General features: G+C 46.0%; 1 protein-coding gene across 6 annotated transcripts in view; it reads left to right on the forward strand.

Moving 5' to 3' along the window:
* Positions 1 to 18,136, forward strand: part of LOC147113523 (leucine-rich repeat-containing protein 27-like) — a 122,370-nt gene that overhangs the window by 42,618 nt on the left and 61,616 nt on the right. The gene's annotated exons all lie outside the window — the stretch shown is intronic.

Raw genomic sequence — 18,136 nt, forward strand, 5'->3', positions numbered from 1 at the left:
TGTTTAACTATCTTGGATGCTGGTGGTTGCTATGTTCTGTGTGACAGCCTGATTCTTGATCAGATATTGCCATTAAATCCTAAGTATACTTCAGAGGCATTGCTGTAAGTGCATCACTCCCATTATTTCACCTTTTGAGTGAAGTTCCAGGTCTCTGTTCCATATAGGAATGTGCTGAGGTTGCTGTGATTTCCATTCCACTTTCCCCTACCCTTGTTGATTAGGCAACATCCTCATAATACAGGTACAGGTATATGCATTTTATTTCATTTAAAGAATAATGCCCAGTTTGTAGATTTAAAAAAAACCTGATTAAATAATAATTTAGAGAATCTCCAAGAAGGTGGTTTAATAGCTGCAGCAACTTGCATTGATATGGTGCTCCTCATATACAGGAAAGCATCTCGAGTGTTTTGCAATAAGGAGCAAAGATATACTGTGGATACTGAAGGGGCGATTTTAACCCACTTCACCCAGTGGAAACAAGGTGGACGATTAAATCGCTTCAGAGTACCTACGGTTCCATTCCCACCGACTGCCATTTTAACCGACAAGTTTTATTAGTTGACTGACATGCCCACCAGAGACAGGTGGGGGCCTCATGAATGTATGCAAATCAGGGTCCTATGATATTATTAGGCCCCTTAAGCCATTTTAATGCAAAATCACGGTAGTTCCGCCCAATCCGCTGTTAAAACATACCAGAATTGGTCTCAAAGTCACTGGAAGCACTATTTAAAGGGGCACTTGACTGCAGGTAATTGGAACATAGGATATGTGTGCCATTGTGCTGTTTGGATTGCCAGGAGAGTTTCCAACTTCCAAATTGCTTCTTTCTGAGATTCTTTGCCTTGCTTACCCTCAGTAAGCTCTAACTGCTCAACATGGGTGCCATTATTGCCAGTTTAATTTGTATGGATGAAGAGGTGGAGCTAGAGGAGCAACAGCAGCAGCAACCAGCATGAACGGCAGGTGGACCTATTAGAAGACAGCAGGTGAGGTATCCAGGCATCATAGACTGCACACGTTGCAATCAGAGCATCAAAAGACGGTGTCTATTTGGCCCATCTTTCTGTCGAGAGTGGACACCTGCCTCTTCAGTGTGGAGCCCAGAGCTTCTATGACAGCTGTTTGAGCTTCTGCTAAAACTGCAAAGGCTGGTAACATTATCTCCTTTTGTGAGAGCCTGGCTGCAGAGTTCCAGGAGGTGGCCACTCTCCAGGGTAGACTGCAGAATGCTGATGCCATGTGGGATGACACCACAACAGGCTGGAAGCGGACTCCTCCAAACTTTCAGCCATGGTACTCCTTGGCAGGCCTTCCAATACCTGGTATAACTGCTTGTGAGAAGCATGCAGTTTTCATTTCATAGCTGGGCCCATGAAGTCTTCATCTCTGTCCTGCTCAGTAGAACTGGGGGAGGACCTTGCCTTTCGGTGAGTTCTCTCCTAGGCTGACCTACGACCACTACCTGCTGCTGCTCGCCCATGCTTGGTGTTTCACGACGTGCAAACCTCACCAAATAACCCACACAGAGTACAATCTTTGTGCTGGTGCTTGGGATGGTGAATACCCAGGAGATGACTTCTTCAGGAGACCTCGAGGAAAGGGACAAGCGTTTGGATAGCATTGACAGGCTGGACATTAACAGGTAACAGTCTTGAGAATGCAGCTTGAATTTGTCAAGCTGACGGAATGTGATTTGCTGAGGTGAATGAAGGGTTACAAGTAATATGCAGACACCCTGCTTAGATAAGTTGCCAGCCTCAACTTTAGCTGGGCTGCTAATCTCTGGGTTTCCTGCTCTGTTTAGGTGAGGGCTATGATGTCATGTGCTCCTCCCCCAGTCTTTCTCTTTTCCATGTCATTGTGCGCTGTTTTGTCCTCCAGAAGGAGGGGACGAGAGTTAGTGAGTGACTGTTGAAAAGGTAAGTGGCGATATGTAAGGCTTCTACATATAATGCATCTGCTGATAGCAGGAGAAAAAGTGTGATGGAATCAAGATATGGAAGCGATGATGGAAAGCTAAGTGTGTGGAATGTGAAGTGAGGAAGGAGTCCTGGGAGGATTTGCTGGTTCTGCAAGTGCTAGCATGTGAGAAGAGAATGCTGTTAGTGTCTGGTGTGATGACAGCAAAGGAAGAAGTGATGTGTTTGGAATGAGAAAGAGAGGCCATGCAGTGTGCCCTTGTAATTAGATGTTATAGGATGTAATGGAGGGATGGGAATGCTGGGGGAGGGTGTGAAAGGATGTTGTTCAGAGATATGGAAAGATGAACCCTTGCTTCTCTAGTTCGGTCGTTGAACCTCTTCCTACATTCTGGGGGTGATACTGCTAGTAATGATCCTCTCAGCCACCTCTGTCTAGGCCTGCTGGTTTATCTTCCTGGGTATGTTCCACCAGGACCTTTTTTTTTATTCGTTCATGGGATGTGGACGTAGCTGGCATGGCCAGCATTTATTGCCCATCCCTAATTGCCCTTGAGAATGGTGAGCCACCATTTCAGAGGGCAGTTAAGAGCCAACCACATTGCTGTGGGTCCAGAGTCACATATAGGCCAGACCAGGTAAGAACGGCAGATTTCCTTCCCTAAAGGACATTCGTGAACCAGATGGTGGGACTTCAACTCACGTCTCCGGATCATTAGTCCAGTAACATAACCACTATGCTACCATACTTCACAGCAATGTCAGGAAATCTAGGGGCTGCCCTCGGACTTATTACTATCTACGTTATTCTGTCCACACTGTTCCAAAGAAATCTGGCATCAGGGAATGCAACCTCACTTTAAGTGGTATGAGTTGCGAGTTGGATAGGATGGATTGGGGAACGTTACTTAAAGGGTTGACGGTGGATAGGCAATGGCAAACATTTAAAGATCACATGGATGAACTACAGAATTTGTTCATCCCTGTCTGGCATAAAAATAAAACAAAAAAGATGGCGCAACCGTGGCTAACAAGGGAAATCAGGGATAGCACACGATCCAAGGAGAGGACATATAAATTGGCCAGAAAAAGCAGCAAACCTGAGGATTGGGAGCAGTTTAGGATTCAGCAAAGGAGGACAAAAGGATTCATTAAGAAGGGGAAAATAGAGTATGAGAGTAAGCTTGCAGGGAACATAAAAACTGACTATAAAAGCTTCTATAGATATGTGAAGAGAAAAAGATTGGTGAAGTCAAGCGTCGGTCCTTTGCAGTCAGAATCAGGGGAATTTATAATGGGGAACAAAGAAATGGCTGACCAATTAAATACATACTTTGGTTCTGTCTTCACAAAGGAGGACACAAATAACCTCCCAGAGATGTTGGGGTACATAGGGTCTAATGAGAGGGAGGAATTGAATGAAATCATTATTTGTAGGGAAATGGGGTTAGGGAAATTGACGGGATTGAAGGCCGATAAATCCCCAGGGCTTAATGATCTACAGGAAACTTTGTGCTATCCGGCACCGACGGGACCGAGCTGTTGCCGTCCCATCAAAACTGCCGGACAAACCAGCGCTAATGTTGAAACATATGGAGATTTTGAATTCCGTATCTGGCAACAAACCCTGTTGCTTAGCAACAGCTTCTAAACAGTCGGCCGTACCTTGCAAGCGTCTCTGTAGCTTAGCAACAGCTTCAGCGAGACCTTGCAGAGCCTGACTGGTGGGAAAAAAAAGCAACAAAAAGAAAAAAAAACCTAACGAAACGGCTCCTGATTTTTGCCGGTGGCTCGAGCATTCCGGACAGTTAACCTCCGGATAAACCAAAGTTTCCTGTACATCCTAGGGTACTTAAGGAAGTGGCCCTAGAAATAGTAAATGCATTGCTGGTCATCTTTCAAAATTCTATAGATTCTGGCATAGTTCCCATGGATTGGAGGGTAGCTAATGTAACCCCACTATTTAAAAAAGGTGGTAGAGAGAAAATGGGGAATTATAGACCGGTTAGCCTGACATCGGTAGTGGGGAAAATGCTAGAGTCTGTTCTAAAAGATGTAATAGCAGAGCACTTGGAAAACAGTGACAGGATTGGAAAAAGTCAACATGGATTTACAAAAGATAAATTGTACTTGACTAATCTACTGGAATTTTTTGAGGATGTAACTGGTAGTGTAGATAAGGGAGAACCAGTGGATGTGGTGTATTTGGACTTTCAGAAGGCTTTCGATAAGGTCTCACATAAGAGATTAGCATGTAAAGTTAAAGCACATGGGATTGGGAGTAAGGTATTGACTTGGATAGAGAACTGGTTGGCAGACAGGAAGCAAAGTGTTGGAATAAACGGGTCATTTTCCGAGTGGCAGGCAGTGACTAGTGGGGTTCCGCAGGGATCGGTGCTAGGACCCAATATATATAAATGATCTAGACGAGGGAATTAGTTGTAATATCTCCAAGTTTGCAGATGACACAAAGCTGGGTGGGCGTGTATGCTGTGAGGAGGATGCCGAGAAACTCCAGTATGATTTGGACAGGTTGGGTGATTGGGCAGATGCATGGCAGTTGCAGTATAATGTGGATAAATGCGAGGTTATCCACTTTGGTGGCAAACACAGGAAGGCAGATTATTATCTGAACAGCAATAGATTGGGAGAAGGGAAAGTGCAACGAGACCTGGGTGTCCTTGTGCGCTAGTCGCTGAAGGTAAGCATGCAGGTGCAGCAGGCGGTTAAGAAGGCAAATTATATTTTGGCCTTCATAGCGAGAGGATTCGAGTACAGGAGCAAGGATGTCTTGCTGCAGTTGTACAGGGCCTTGCTGAGACCGCACCTTGAGTATTGTGTGCAGTTTTGGTCGCCTTATCTGAGGAAGGATGTTCTTGCCATGGAAGGAGTGCAGCGAAGATTCACCAGACTGATACCTGGGGTGGCGGGAAACGACGTATGAAGAGAGACTGTGTCGATTGGGCTTATATTCGCTGGAGTTTCGAAGAATGAGAGGGGATCTAATTGAAACTTATAAAATTCTAACAGGACTAGACAGACTAGATGCAGGAAGGATGTTCCTGATGGCGAGGGCATCCAGAACCAGGGCTCACAGTCTAAGGATAAGGGGTAAGCCATTTAGGATAGAGATGAGGAGGAATTTCTTCACCCAGAGAGTGGTGAACCTATGGAATTCTCTACCACAGAACGCAGTTGAGGCCAATTCATTAAATATATTTAAGAAGGAGTTAGATATATTTCTTAAGGCTAAAGGGATCAAGGGATATGGGGAGAAAGCAGGGACAGGGTACTGAATTTGGATGATCAGCCATGATCTCATTAAATGGCGGAGCAGGCTCGAGGGGCCGAATGGCCTACTCCTGCTCCTATCTTCTATGTTTCTATGTAAGTGGTGCATTCCTCCTTTAAATAGACCTCAGACAGCCTGCCGGAAATTGCGCAATGAAACTGGATAGGCTGCCTGTTTCTCGACACCATCGGGTACGCAGCCTGTCAATCTTATTAAAATGAAGTCCTGGGAAAATTGCCGAGGCCTCTCACTGGCGATATCGGGAGGGTTTGTAGCTCTCCCCGCCCAAGCCTGTCCAATTCTCATTCTGGGTTAAAATCGGGGCTTGAGTGTGGGAAATGGACAGGTTAGAATTGGGTACCAAAGGCACAATTGAAGGAAAGGGTTGTGAGATGATTCTTGAAATCAGAGCAGGTGGTAGCAAGCCAAAGGGAACTGGGTACAGAATTACAGATAGCAGGTGTGTAGTACCTGAGCAAGCAACCACTGATAATATAAAGGAAGCAAAAGACCAAGAAGTCTGTTCTTAGAGGGGCAGAAGGAGCATGCAAGGAGATAAGGCAGGGAGAGGTTGCTAAGATAAGGTGGGGCGTAGTTATGGAAAGGTTTAAAAACAAGAACGAGCATTTTGAAATCAGTGTGCTTGGGGCACGGGGAACCAGTGGAGCATGAACAGAGTGGGGTGATGGGAGTGTCGGATTTGGTGAAAGTGAGGACATGGGATGTGGCATTGAAGTTGATGAAGGGATGCCACCTAAGAGACCATTGGAGAAACCTGGACTCGAGTTTTGATGGCAGAAGGGGTGAGTTAGGGATAGAAGTGGGCAATACTGTGGAGGTGAAAGAATGGGATTTTGGTAATGGAGTATAATGGGGGGTGGCGGGGACTGAGTTCAGGATCAAGCAGGATGCCAAGGTTCCACACTTTTAGCTCAGCTTGAGATGGCAGCCACTGAAGTGCTGATAGGAGCTGAAGAGGATTGCCAAATTTCAGCTAGAGGAAGCTTTGGCTCATCCAGGTCTTGATATCAGACCGGCAGTTTGAAATTGTTTCGATAACCTTTGGATGAAACAACTCCTCAGATAATGAAGCAGTCCGTGTCCGCCTGCAGCAAGACCTGGACGAAATTCAGGCTTGGGCTGACAAGTGGCAAGTAACATTTGCGCCATACAAGTGCCAGGCAATGACTATCTCCAATAAAATAGAGTCTAACCACCGTCCCTTGACATTCAACGGCATTACCATTGCCGAATCCCCCACCATAGGAGATTCAATAGTTAGGGGAACAGACAGGCATTTTTGCAGCCGCAGATGTGATTTCAAGATGGTATGTTGCCTCCCTGCTGCCAGGGTCAAGGATATCACTGAGTGGCTGCAGAACATTCTGAGGGTGGAGGGTGAACAGCCAGAGGTCGTGGTCCATATCGGTATCAACGACATAGGCAGAAAGAGGGATGATGTCCTGCAAGCAGATTCTAGGGAGCTAGGAAAGCGATTAAAAAGCAGAACCTAAAAGGTAGTAATCTGCGGATTACACCTGGTGCCACGAGCTAGTGAGTATGGAAATGGGAGGATAGAGCAGATGAATGCGTGGCTGGAGAGATGGTGCAGGAGGGTGGGCTTTAGATTCCTGGGATATTGGGACTGGTTCTGGGGAAGGTGGGATCTGTACAGGGTGGATGGGTTGCACCTCAAAAGAGCTGGAACCATTGTCCTCGTGGGGGGCGGGCGGTTTGCTCGTGCTGTTGGGGAGGGTTTAAACTAATTTGGCAGGGGAATGGGCACCAGATTGTAGCATTAGAAAGGAGAAACAAGGTGCACAAAGGATTGGGAGAGACAGAAAGCTTTAGAGTAAGGAATAGTACAGTATTAGGGTGGGGTCAGACTAAGAGAGAATACAAGAAGGTCTAAGATAGGTATACAGTGCATGTGGAAAGATAGGGAAGGAAAGAAAGGAGGTGAGGTGGCAGTATTGATTCAGGAGAATGTTACAGTGCTGGAGAGAGAGGATGCCCTGGAGGGGTCAAGAGCAGAATCTATTTGGTTAGAGTTGAGAAACAATAGCGGTGCCATTACACTACTAGGTGTATTCTATAGGCCACCTACTAGTGGGAAGGATATAGAGGAGCAAATTTCCAGGGAAATTACAGAAAGGTGCAAGAACTATAGAGTAGTGATAATGGGGGACTTCAACTCTCTGAATATAGACTGGGATAGTAATAGTGTAAAGGGCAGAGAGAGGTAAGAATTTCTGAACTGTGTTCAGGAGAACTTTCTTGATCAGTACATTTCCGGCCCAACGAGGAAGAAGGCATTGCTGGATCTGGTTCTGGGGAATAAGGTGGGTCAAGTGGAACTAGTGTCAGTAGAGGAACATTTAGGGAACAGTGATCAAAGTATCATAGGGCTGGATTTTGCAGGGGGTCAGCAGGTGTGCTCGGTGGCAGTTCGGGTGGGAAAGTTTTTTTCCCCCCAGTGGGTTGGGACCCCGCTGTGAACCCACCACCACGCGCCTTTCCCAATGTCGGGTCTATTCGCGCTGAGCAGACCCGACATGCAGTGGTGGATTCACAGCGGGGGACCCAATTCAGGTAATTAGTGGCTTGTTTAGAGCCAGTTAAGCATGAATTTGAGCTCACCTTCTGCATTTGACAGCTCACCCATGAGGTCCACGCTGGTCGTGGACCACGTCTGTCAAGCTGAGGCAGGAGTTCAGTGGCCATTGAATCAGCTGTTGAGTTGACAGCTTCAAATGTACAGTAAAAGCTCCCACCTTACAGAGATATCTTCTTTCAGCAACAAACTCTTCCTCACTGCATTTCCACAGCAGATTCACCATGCTGCAAGTCTTTACACAAGTCTCCATCCAGCCTGACCTCATTCCCTCTCTCACTATTGACAGATCGCTTTTGTCATCTCTACTTCACCTGCCAACTATTCCATCAGCATGAGTGCCCTTTATACTTTCTCACCTTGGTCCTCGGAATCCCACCACGATCAGCCCCAATACCAGCAGCACCAACAACACCACCACTACCAACCTTCTCCACAATCACAGTGCTTGTCAGTGTTTGCAGCACCTCAATGCTGTAGAACACTGACAGCAGAAATGTCAAAATGAAAGTTGGCCATGGTCCCTGTAAGAAAACCGGCTGATGACGCGTCATCAAATGATGTCACCAGACCCACTTCCTCTAATTGGGTGGGAAACGCGCTGGGCGGGCTTAACAAGCCCAATCTCGGAAAATTCATTCCAGAGGCCGGGATGGAGACCGCAGCGGGGTTGGGACCCGCCACCGACGTCGCCCGCCACGGACCCGCCGAGGTTCATAAAATCACGGCCATAAGATTTAAATTAGCAATGGAAAAAGACAGCAATCTACAGTAAAAATACGTAATTGGAGGAAGGCCAATTTCAGTGGGTTGAGAATGGACCTGGCTCGGGTAAATTGGAATCAAAGATTGGCAGGCAAAGCTGTAATTGAACAATGGGCTGCCTTTAAAGAGATGGTTCAGGTACAGTCGAGGAACATTCCCATGAGGGGGAAAGGTCAGTGTCAACCAAAGTCAGAGCTCCCTGGATGACGAAAGAGATGGAGAGTAAGATGAAGCAGAAAAAGGGAGCATATGACAGATGTCAGGTTGAGAATACAAGTGAGGACCAGGCTGAATATAGACAGTTCAGAGGGGAAGTGAAAAAGGAAATAAGAGGGCAAGGAGAAAGTATGAGAATAGATTGCCAGCTAACATAAGAGGGAATCCAAAAGTCTTCTGTGGGCATATAAATAGTAAACGGGTAGTAAGGGCGGGGGTGGTGATTAGGGACCAAAATGGAGACCTATGCATGGAGGCAGAAGGCATAGCTGAGGTACTAAATGAGTACTTTGCCTCTGTCTTTACCAAGGAAGAAGATGCTGCCAAAGTCATAGTGAAAGAGGAGGTAGTTGAGATACTGGATGGGATAAAAATTGATAAAGAGGAGGTACTAGAAAGGCTGGCTGTACTTAAAGTAGATAAGTCACCAAGACTTATCCTAGGATGCTGAGGGAGGTAAGGGTGGAAATTGCGGAGGTACTGACCATAATCTTCCAATCCTCCTTAGATACGGGGATGGTGCCAGAGGACTGGAGAATTGCAAATGTTACAACCTTGTTCAAAAAAGGGCGTAAGGATAAACCCAACGAAGCTGAGGAGTCCCATTTGTGAAATGACACAGCCCACAATTTCAAGTTTGCCATCAAGTCATTTTATAACATTCAGTCAAGGATGGCATTTCACAATTAAACACAACAGAACACCCAAGTGACTACTTGTGCTTTATCTTCCTCTTACGCGTGTTCCAACGCGGTGCTTCCCCTGTGGCTTCAGCAGATGTGGAGGCCCCTTGCTCACTTTCATGCTGCTCCTGCCTCGACACCTTTGGCGGGCATCCTCTAGGGTTGCGAGCCTGTGAGGGCTCGCCAACAGTCTGCTGCTCCTGCGGCTGTGCAGGGGCTGAGACGCCGATCTCAGTTGGGCAAGGGCTCTGGTGGGGCTCTGACCGAGGGCTCTGCAGTGGCATGGTCATGTGAGCACTTGGAGAGGAGCCCCCACTTCCTTGTTGTCTGCCACCAACATCCCTCTCATGGGTCAGCCCCACTTCAGAGCTAGCAAGTGGCTTGACAGCACCTTGCTGCACTTCAGAGGGGCCATGAGGACCCGTTTCTGCACTGGCAGTCCTACTCCAGAGGACTTCCATGAAGCTCTGGTTTCTCTGCTCAATAGCTGACCATCGATCTTCCAGAGATGTCAGTCTATTCTGAACAATGACCATGTTTTCAAGACCCTGGCGACTTAGCTCCTCCATGGCCGTAGCCATCCTCTCCTCTACTGTAGCCATCCTTACCATGGAGGTTGCCATCCTTTCCGTCGACATGTAGTTGAGCCAAGCTGGGAGTGCCCTGCAGCCTCTGACACGGACTCTCCACTGCTGTCCCTGTCTCCACCATCTGCTGATGCTCACTTGTGAGCTGTGATACACCAGGTGACAACACTACTCTATCTCCCAAAGGTCCCACCAAGGTGTGAGTGTCTGTGCTGGTGCTGGGTGCGCTTAATTCTGGTGACGCTGTGCCCTCAGAAGTTGCAGGTTCCTCTGAGGAGTCTTCAGGCTCCGGCTCTTCCTCCTGGACAGTGGGGAGAGGGGCTGTCGATGGTCCTGTGGGGGAGTAAAGGAAAGAGTTAGACATGTGAGATAAACGTTGCATACACATGGAATTGTGCAGATCCTCATAAGTCAATCTGTTAGAGCATCAGAATCAATATCAGTCACTCATGCGATGTAAATGAGAGAGATGCAAAACTATTCTGTCACCAGCTTGCTCTGATGCGCCCATCTGTCCGTCCCCAACTTGTGCATCCTCCTCGGCTCCCAAGATCTCGAGGGCCGCCTCCTCTGCGCTGGTGAGCTGGCCTATTGAGGGTGGCCCTCCTCTTGTCTTTGCCCTTTCCCTCTTGTGGGGTCTCTTTTCCTGCAATGAGGGACACAAGTGGAGTTTGAGTGAGAATGATGGAGTGAGTGTAGAGAATCCATAGCATAGATGCTTAGAAGGACACAAAGATGGAGTGAGGTCCCAAGACCAAGGGCCCTCCCTGTGTGTTGTAAGTTGTTGTCATAGCATAACAGTGATAGGGGGTGTGAGGGCAGCATAGTCGAATAGTTAAGTGAATGTGTACACAGAGAGAGAGGGATTGGTTAAGGGTGCAAGGGATGTAAGGGTCAAGTGGGATGTGGAGGAGGAGGTTGACAGTGCAGAGTGCTGGTGATGAGAGGCGATGGGGATCAGATTGAGGGTCATGGTGATGTCATACTCACTTTTCCTGTGCGGAGAAGGTCATTAAACCTCTTTCTGCACTGCAGCCAGGTTCTGCTGCACATTGATATGGCACTGACCTCCTGTGCCACTTGCAGCCACACAGCTTTGGTCTGCTGGGGAGGTTTTTTCCTCCCAGAGGGAGGAACCAACACCTCTTTCTGAGCTCTGGCTCCCTCCACCAGAGCTTGATGGGAGTCCTCATCAATGCGGGGTGCGGCCTTGGACCTTGAGGTGGACATCTCCGCACCACAAATCCCTCAGAACAACCCCGCATAAAAGTTGTAAGGCAGAAAATGAACCAAGTCTGCTTGCAGGCCTTAAATGCAGCTACATAAATGACATCATCAGAGGCGAGTTTCAGGACCAAAAGACTCATTGGGCCAAGGGTTCCCACACGCTGGGAATCAAGTGCCCAATTAGGGCAAAATCACTAAATTATCCCGCCTCACATCGGAGGCAGGAGTGGGAACTGCCGACCACCTGACCAGCCCCCAATGACAAAATCCAACCCATAGAGTACAAAAGCAAGGAAGTTATGATGAAACTTTATAAAACACTGGTTCGGCCTCAACTGAAGTATTGTGTCCAATTCTGGGCACCGCCCGTTAGGAAGGAGTAGAGAGGGTGCAGAAAAGATTTACAAAAATGGTTCCAGGGATGAGGGACTTCAGTTACATGGATAGACTAGAGAAGCTGGGGTTGTTCTCCTTAAAGCAGAGAAGGTTGAGAGGAGATTTGATAGAGGTGTTCAAAATCATGATGGGTCTAGACAGAGTAGATAGAGAGAAACTGTTCCCATTGGCAGAAGGGTTGAGAACCAGAGGACACAGATTTAAGGTGATTGGCAGAAGAACCAAAGGCGACATGAGGAAAAACTTTTTTACGCAGCAAATGGTTAGGATCTGGAAATCACTGCCTGAAAGGGTGGTGGGGGCAGATTCAATCATGGCTTTCAAAAGGGAATTGGATAAGTACCTGAAGGAAAAGAATTTGCAGGGCTACGGAGAAAGAGCGGGGGTGTTTGACTAGCTGAAGTGCTCTTGCAGAGGGCCGACACGGGCTCGACGAGCCGAATGGCCTCCTGTGCTGTAATCATTCTACGATTCTATAAACATCCTGGGGGTCACCATTGATCAGAAACTTAACTGGACCAGCCACATAAATACTGTGGCTACAAGAGCACGTCAGAAGCTGGGTATTCTGCAGCGAGTGTCACACCTCCTGACTTCCCAAAGTCTTTCCACCACCTACAAGGCACAAGTTAGGAGTGTGATGGAATAATCTCCACTTGCCTGGATGAGTGCAGCTCCTGCCACACTCCAGAAGCTCGACAACATCCAGGACAAAGCAGCCCGCTTGATTGGCACCCCATCCACCACCTTAAGCATTCACTCCCTCCAATACCAGCACACCGTGGCTGCAGTGTGTACCAACTACAAGATGCACTGCAGCAACTCACCAATGCTTCTTTGACAGCACCTCCAATCCCGCAACCTCTACCACCTATAAGGACAAGGCAGCAGGCGCTTGGGAACACCACCACCTCCAAGTTCCCCTCCAAGTCGCACACCATCCTGACTTGGAAATATATCACTGTTCCTGCATAGTCACTGGGTCAAAATCCTGGAACTCCCTCCCTAAAAGCACTGTGGGAGTACCTTCACCACATGGGCTGCAGCGGTTCAAGAAGGTGGCTCACCACCACCTTCAATTGGGGATGGGCAATAAATGCTGGCTTTGCCAGCGACGCCCACATCCCGTGAACAAATTTTAAAAAAGTGAGGTAGAGTTGTGGATACATGTGGAAGTTAAGCACCTACTTCTGGATAAAGTTGCCAAGGGGTAGCATGTAGATAGTGAAAGACAGCGGACCAAGGATGAGCAGAAAAGGAGAATGTGTTGGTACCAATACTAGCCCCAATTTTAACCTAACCTGATTGGTGTGAACAGGGCTGATGGGTTCAGACGCCTTTTTTGCAAGCTGCCCAATTTTATACTCCAGTGAAGTCATTTTACAATTATTTTTCTATTTCGTTAAATTTATTCACCTCACAAGTGCATAAAAGAGTAAATATTGAATTATGAATATGGAGAATAGATGGCAGGAAATGATGGGTCTGTTTGTTTTTAATTCATTGCTGTGCTGACATGAGTTTTATTGACAAACGCATTTTAATGTCTGATGATTTATTTTGTTTGCTTTTATGTGGGTCCTGATGGTCAGAATTAGTGAGGAATGACACAGTATTTAGAGGCTCCATTAGTTATAATAGTGAATTTTGTGAAAGAGCAAGCAAGAAAGGGCAGAGAAACAGAATGACAAGAATAAAAGAGGGCATAACCAGGAAAGAGGAGGAAAAATATTCAGGGGTCTAACAAGCTTGGAGAGGGTCCACAATGAGGCAGTTGTATATTTGGCAGATAAGAGGGGTTTGAGGCACATGAGTTAATATTGGAAAGATAGCCACAACAGTGGTGCCTGATACCTGTAAATGCTAAAAGGTAAACACAACATATGGCATAAATTTTCAAAACACAGGTATATAGTAGCAGATCTAACTTGAACCTTTTTTATTTTAAAAATAAAATGCAACCTACAAAAGCAGAATTATGTAAATTTTGAAGCTGTTTGATCATTGATATTAACACATTTTTCACGGAATTTTTGAGAGTTGCTTGGCATTTTAAAGATCTAATTACTGAAGGAAGCAAGGAGATTTTGGCATAAGTAGTGCATAATTTATGTGCAATGCAAAGGAAATGATCTTGTGCAATATTTAGAGTTCTCAAGAAAACGATGTCTGGAATTACAAATTTATGTCATCATTCTTGTACACTGGGGTGGGCATCCTGTCATAAGTTTACAATTATTTTTTACAAATTTGAGCATTTATTATGTGCATTCCAATATCCCAACAGCTGCTCAAACTACTGTCCACAATTTTGCTTGGGTGGAATAATTATCATTGTGTTTTTTTTCTTGCCATTCAATTTTCTTGTCCAATTTGAATCTCTCTCCTTTGCTAGACATCAATTGGTGCTGTATCAGTACAGAGTGGAGCTTTATTATTTCCACAGCTGTGCTGTCAGCTGGGAAACCTCTGATAACCCAAGCATTTCAGTTCAGAGGATGCCTGCAGCAGCAGCCAATGGCTGCAAATATCTTGAAGATACAACACTCAGATCATCAGAGAAATGAAAGAGGGAAAAAAAGTGTTTTGATCTGCAAACTCTGCAGAAAATTGGTTCATCTGAGCACATTTTTCCTATTAATGAAAATTCCTTACAGCAACACAATTGAACCTTGACTATTTTTTAATTATAATACAATTAAACCTAAGAGCATAGCATTACTATTATAGTAATTAATGCTGCACCAAATCAAGTATGAAGTGACCCAATATTTTTGCATTTGAGGCCACCTACCAAAGCCTCCCATTGCCATGCTTTCTTCGTCTGTTGGTGGGAGGATGGTCAGGATCACAAAAGTCTCCATGGTTGCCATCAATCGCATTCAATGACAAGCTCATAGGAACTGTGATTCAACCAAGGAGACGTACTCCATCTAGTGGCCTGGTTTTAAAGTGGCTAAGCTTGTCCCTTTGCACCTCTCCAGATTTCAATACTGTCTCCCACCCAGAGGCTGCTCCTTCAAGGCTCTTGATACAGCTGTGTTTTTTGGGCCTGGCCATTTTGAATACAATTAGCTGGCTATAATCTGCTGTTCATGTCTAGAGATAAGAGCCATTGAAGTTACTGTTCACTGAAAACCAGCGATTAATACTATTTATGTTAGAAGGGTGTGCTTCATGTAACCAGCTCTAAAATATATATTTTATGGCTTTACAAGTAATACTGCTGTGCTTTGGATGTAAACTAACTAGCAGTTAGGTTTGAATCTCCCAGTTTCAATGAATGTAATATCTAGGTTTAAGTAGATGTTGCAGATTCCATAGCACATCTGTAATTGGAGTTTTTAAAATGCTATTAAATGAAGTTTTAAAGCAGGTAGCCAGGTGAAACTCTGCTTTGTAATTAGGTGCTAGGAGGTGTGTGAGCATGATTCAGAGTAAGTTTTCAACCTAAAGTTTCCCTTCCCCCTCAATGGGAAAACAGCTTGGCTCTGTTTATTACTAACCACATAGCTCAGAAAAGATTGAGAATAATGGTTTATTGAATACTAGCTGGAGTGCCCGGCGGTGCTGAGGGTTTTTTGAGGGCATGTTGTTATGAAAAAAGTAGAAATATTTTTATATATATAAATGAGTTTGTCTGTCTGTGTGGGAAGGAGAGAGAGAGGGAAAGAGAGAGAGAGAAGAGGAAAGAGAGAGAGGGAAGAGGAGAGAGGGAAGAGGAGAGGGGAGAGGGAAGAGGAGAGAGAGAGAGGGAAGAGGAGAGAGAGAGAGGGAAGAGGAGAGAGAGGGGGAAGAGGAGAGAGAGAGAGGGAAGAGGAGAGGGAAGAGGAGAGAGAGAGAGGGAAGAGGAGAGAGAGAGAGGGAAGAGGAGAGAAAGGGAAGAGGAGAGAGAGAGGGGGAAGAGGAGAGAGAGAGAGGGAAGAGGAGAGAGAGAGAGGGGAGAGAGAGAGAGAGAGAGAAGAGGAGAGAGAGAGAGGGAAGAGGAGAGAGAGAGAGGGAAGAGGAGAGAGAGGGAAGAGGAGAGAGAGAGGGAAGAGGAGAGAGAGAGGGAAGAGGAGAGAGAGAAAGGGAGAGAGAGAGAGAAAGGGAGAGAGAGAGAGAGAGAGGGGAGAGAGAGAGAGAGGGGGAGAGAGAGAGAGAGAGGGAAAGGGAGAGAGAGAGGGAAAGGGAGAGAGAGAGGGAAAGGGAGAGAGAGGGAAAGGGAGAGAGAGAGGGAAAGGGAGAGAGAGAGGGAAAGGGAGAGAGAGAGGGAAAGGGAGGGAAAGGGAGAGAGGCAAAGGGAGAGAGAGAGGGAAAGGGAGAGAGAGAGAGAGAGGGAAAGGGAGAGAGAGAGAGAGGGAAAGGGAGAGAGAGGGAAAGGGAGAGAGAGGGAGAGGGGGAGAGAGAGAGAGAGGGAAAGGGAGAGAGAGAGAGAGAGAGAGAGAGAAAGGGAGAGAGAGAGAGGGAAAGGGAGAGAGAGGGAAAGGGAGAGAGAGAGAGGGAAAGGGAGAGAGAGAGAGAGAGAAAGGGAGAGAGAGAGAAAGAAAGAGGGAGAGAGAGAGGGAAAGGGAGAGAGAGGGAAAGGGAGGGAAAGGGAGAGAGGGAAAGGGAGAGAGAGAGGGAAAGGGAGAGAGAGGGGGAAAGGGAGAGAGAGGGAAAGGGAGGGAAAGGGAGAGAGAGAGGGAAAGGGAGAGAGAGAGGGAAAGGGAGAGAGGGAAAGGGAGAGAGAGAGAGACTCACATACTCCTCAACTCTTGGGTCTAGTGTGGTGGACTATACAATCACTGACCTGGACCCCTGCGATATCAACGCATTCACTGTCAGACAGCAATCCCCCCTCTCAGACCATAACCAAATAAATGTGTACCTTAAACTTTCTGCCCAAACTACAGACACAAAAAAGGAACACAGTAAGCTACATAAAATAAACCAGACATACAGATGGGCCCCAGACAGTGGAGATAAATTCATCACAGCACTAAATTCACCTGATCTCACAAGTAAAATTTCAAAATTTAAAGAAAATCTATATGAGATCACCAGAGATGGTGTAAACACGGCCATAGAGGATATAAATATGATCTTCCATGAGGCAGCTGTAAAAGCCGACCTCGTGAAACAGAAGAGGAAGCATCACAAAAGACAAAATAAAAATATGAAATGGTTTGACCACGAATGCAAAAATGCCAGAAAAGACCTGAGAAAAATATCAAACCAAAAGCACCGGCAACCAAACAATCCAGGCCTACGTACTAGATACAATGAAACCCTCAAAAGATATAAACACACCATTAGGAACAAAACACAAAACTATACCCACAAAATACTCGAAGAAATTGAAAACTCCACCAATCCAAAACAATTCTGGGAAATGTGGAATAACCTGAGTACAACACAATTGCAAGCATTACCAATCCAAGATGGCGACATCTGGAGAACACATTTTGAAAACCTCTACAAAGACATCCCAATAAACAAAACAAACCCAAGTCAACATCAGGTCACAGAAAAACTCCACACATTAGAAGCAACAATTAAAGACAACCAAAACCCTCTAGACTCCCCAATCACATGGAAAGAACTGGCCACAAAAACAAAATCTCTCCACCTAAAGAAAGCCTGTGGCCCAGACAACATCAAAAATGAAATGCTAAAGTTCAGCAATATGGAGATGCAGGGTGCGATACTCAAACTATTCAACATCATATTACGCTCAGGCTGTTTTCCCGATATCTGGTGCCAAGGACTAATCTCCCCCATATATAAAAGTGGAAACAAATCAGACCCAAATAACTACCGCGGCATCTGTGTCAACAGTTGTCTAGGGAAGTTATTCTGCAGTATTCTAAATAGTAGATTACTTGATTTTCTTAACAAACATAATATCCTCAGAAAAAACCAAATAGGCTTTCTTCCAAAACACCGCACCGCCGACCATATCTATACCCTTCACACCCTCATTGAAAAACATAAACACCAAACAAAAAATGGGAAAATATTCGCCTGTTTCATCGACTTCAAGAAAGCCTTTGACTCTATATGGCACGAAGGGCTCTATTATAAACTTCTTCAGTGTGGAATAGGGGGCAAAGTCTATGACCTTATTAAATCAATGTATCTGAAAAACAAATGCGGGGTCAAAATTGGAGACAAACGCACCGATTTCTTCACCCAGAGAAGAGGCGTCCGGCAGGGCTGCAATTTGAGCCCGACCCTGTTCAACATATACATAAATGAATTAGCAGACATGCTGGAGCAAAGCGAGTCACCAGGTCTCCGTCTCCTGGATGGAGAAGTGAAGTCCCTGTTCTATGCGGACGACCTGGTTCTGCTGTCTCCCACAGAACAGGGATTACAGCAACAACTAGACCTACTCGACAAATACTGCCAAAATTGGGCTCTAACAGTAAATCTAAAGAAAACCAACATCATGATTTTTCAGAAAA

The sequence above is a fragment of the Somniosus microcephalus genome, chromosome 8 (genome assembly GCF_052327205.1).
Source record: "Somniosus microcephalus isolate GS21.2 chromosome 8, FLI_Smic_1.0, whole genome shotgun sequence".
Taxonomy (NCBI): domain Eukaryota; kingdom Metazoa; phylum Chordata; class Chondrichthyes; order Squaliformes; family Somniosidae; genus Somniosus; species Somniosus microcephalus.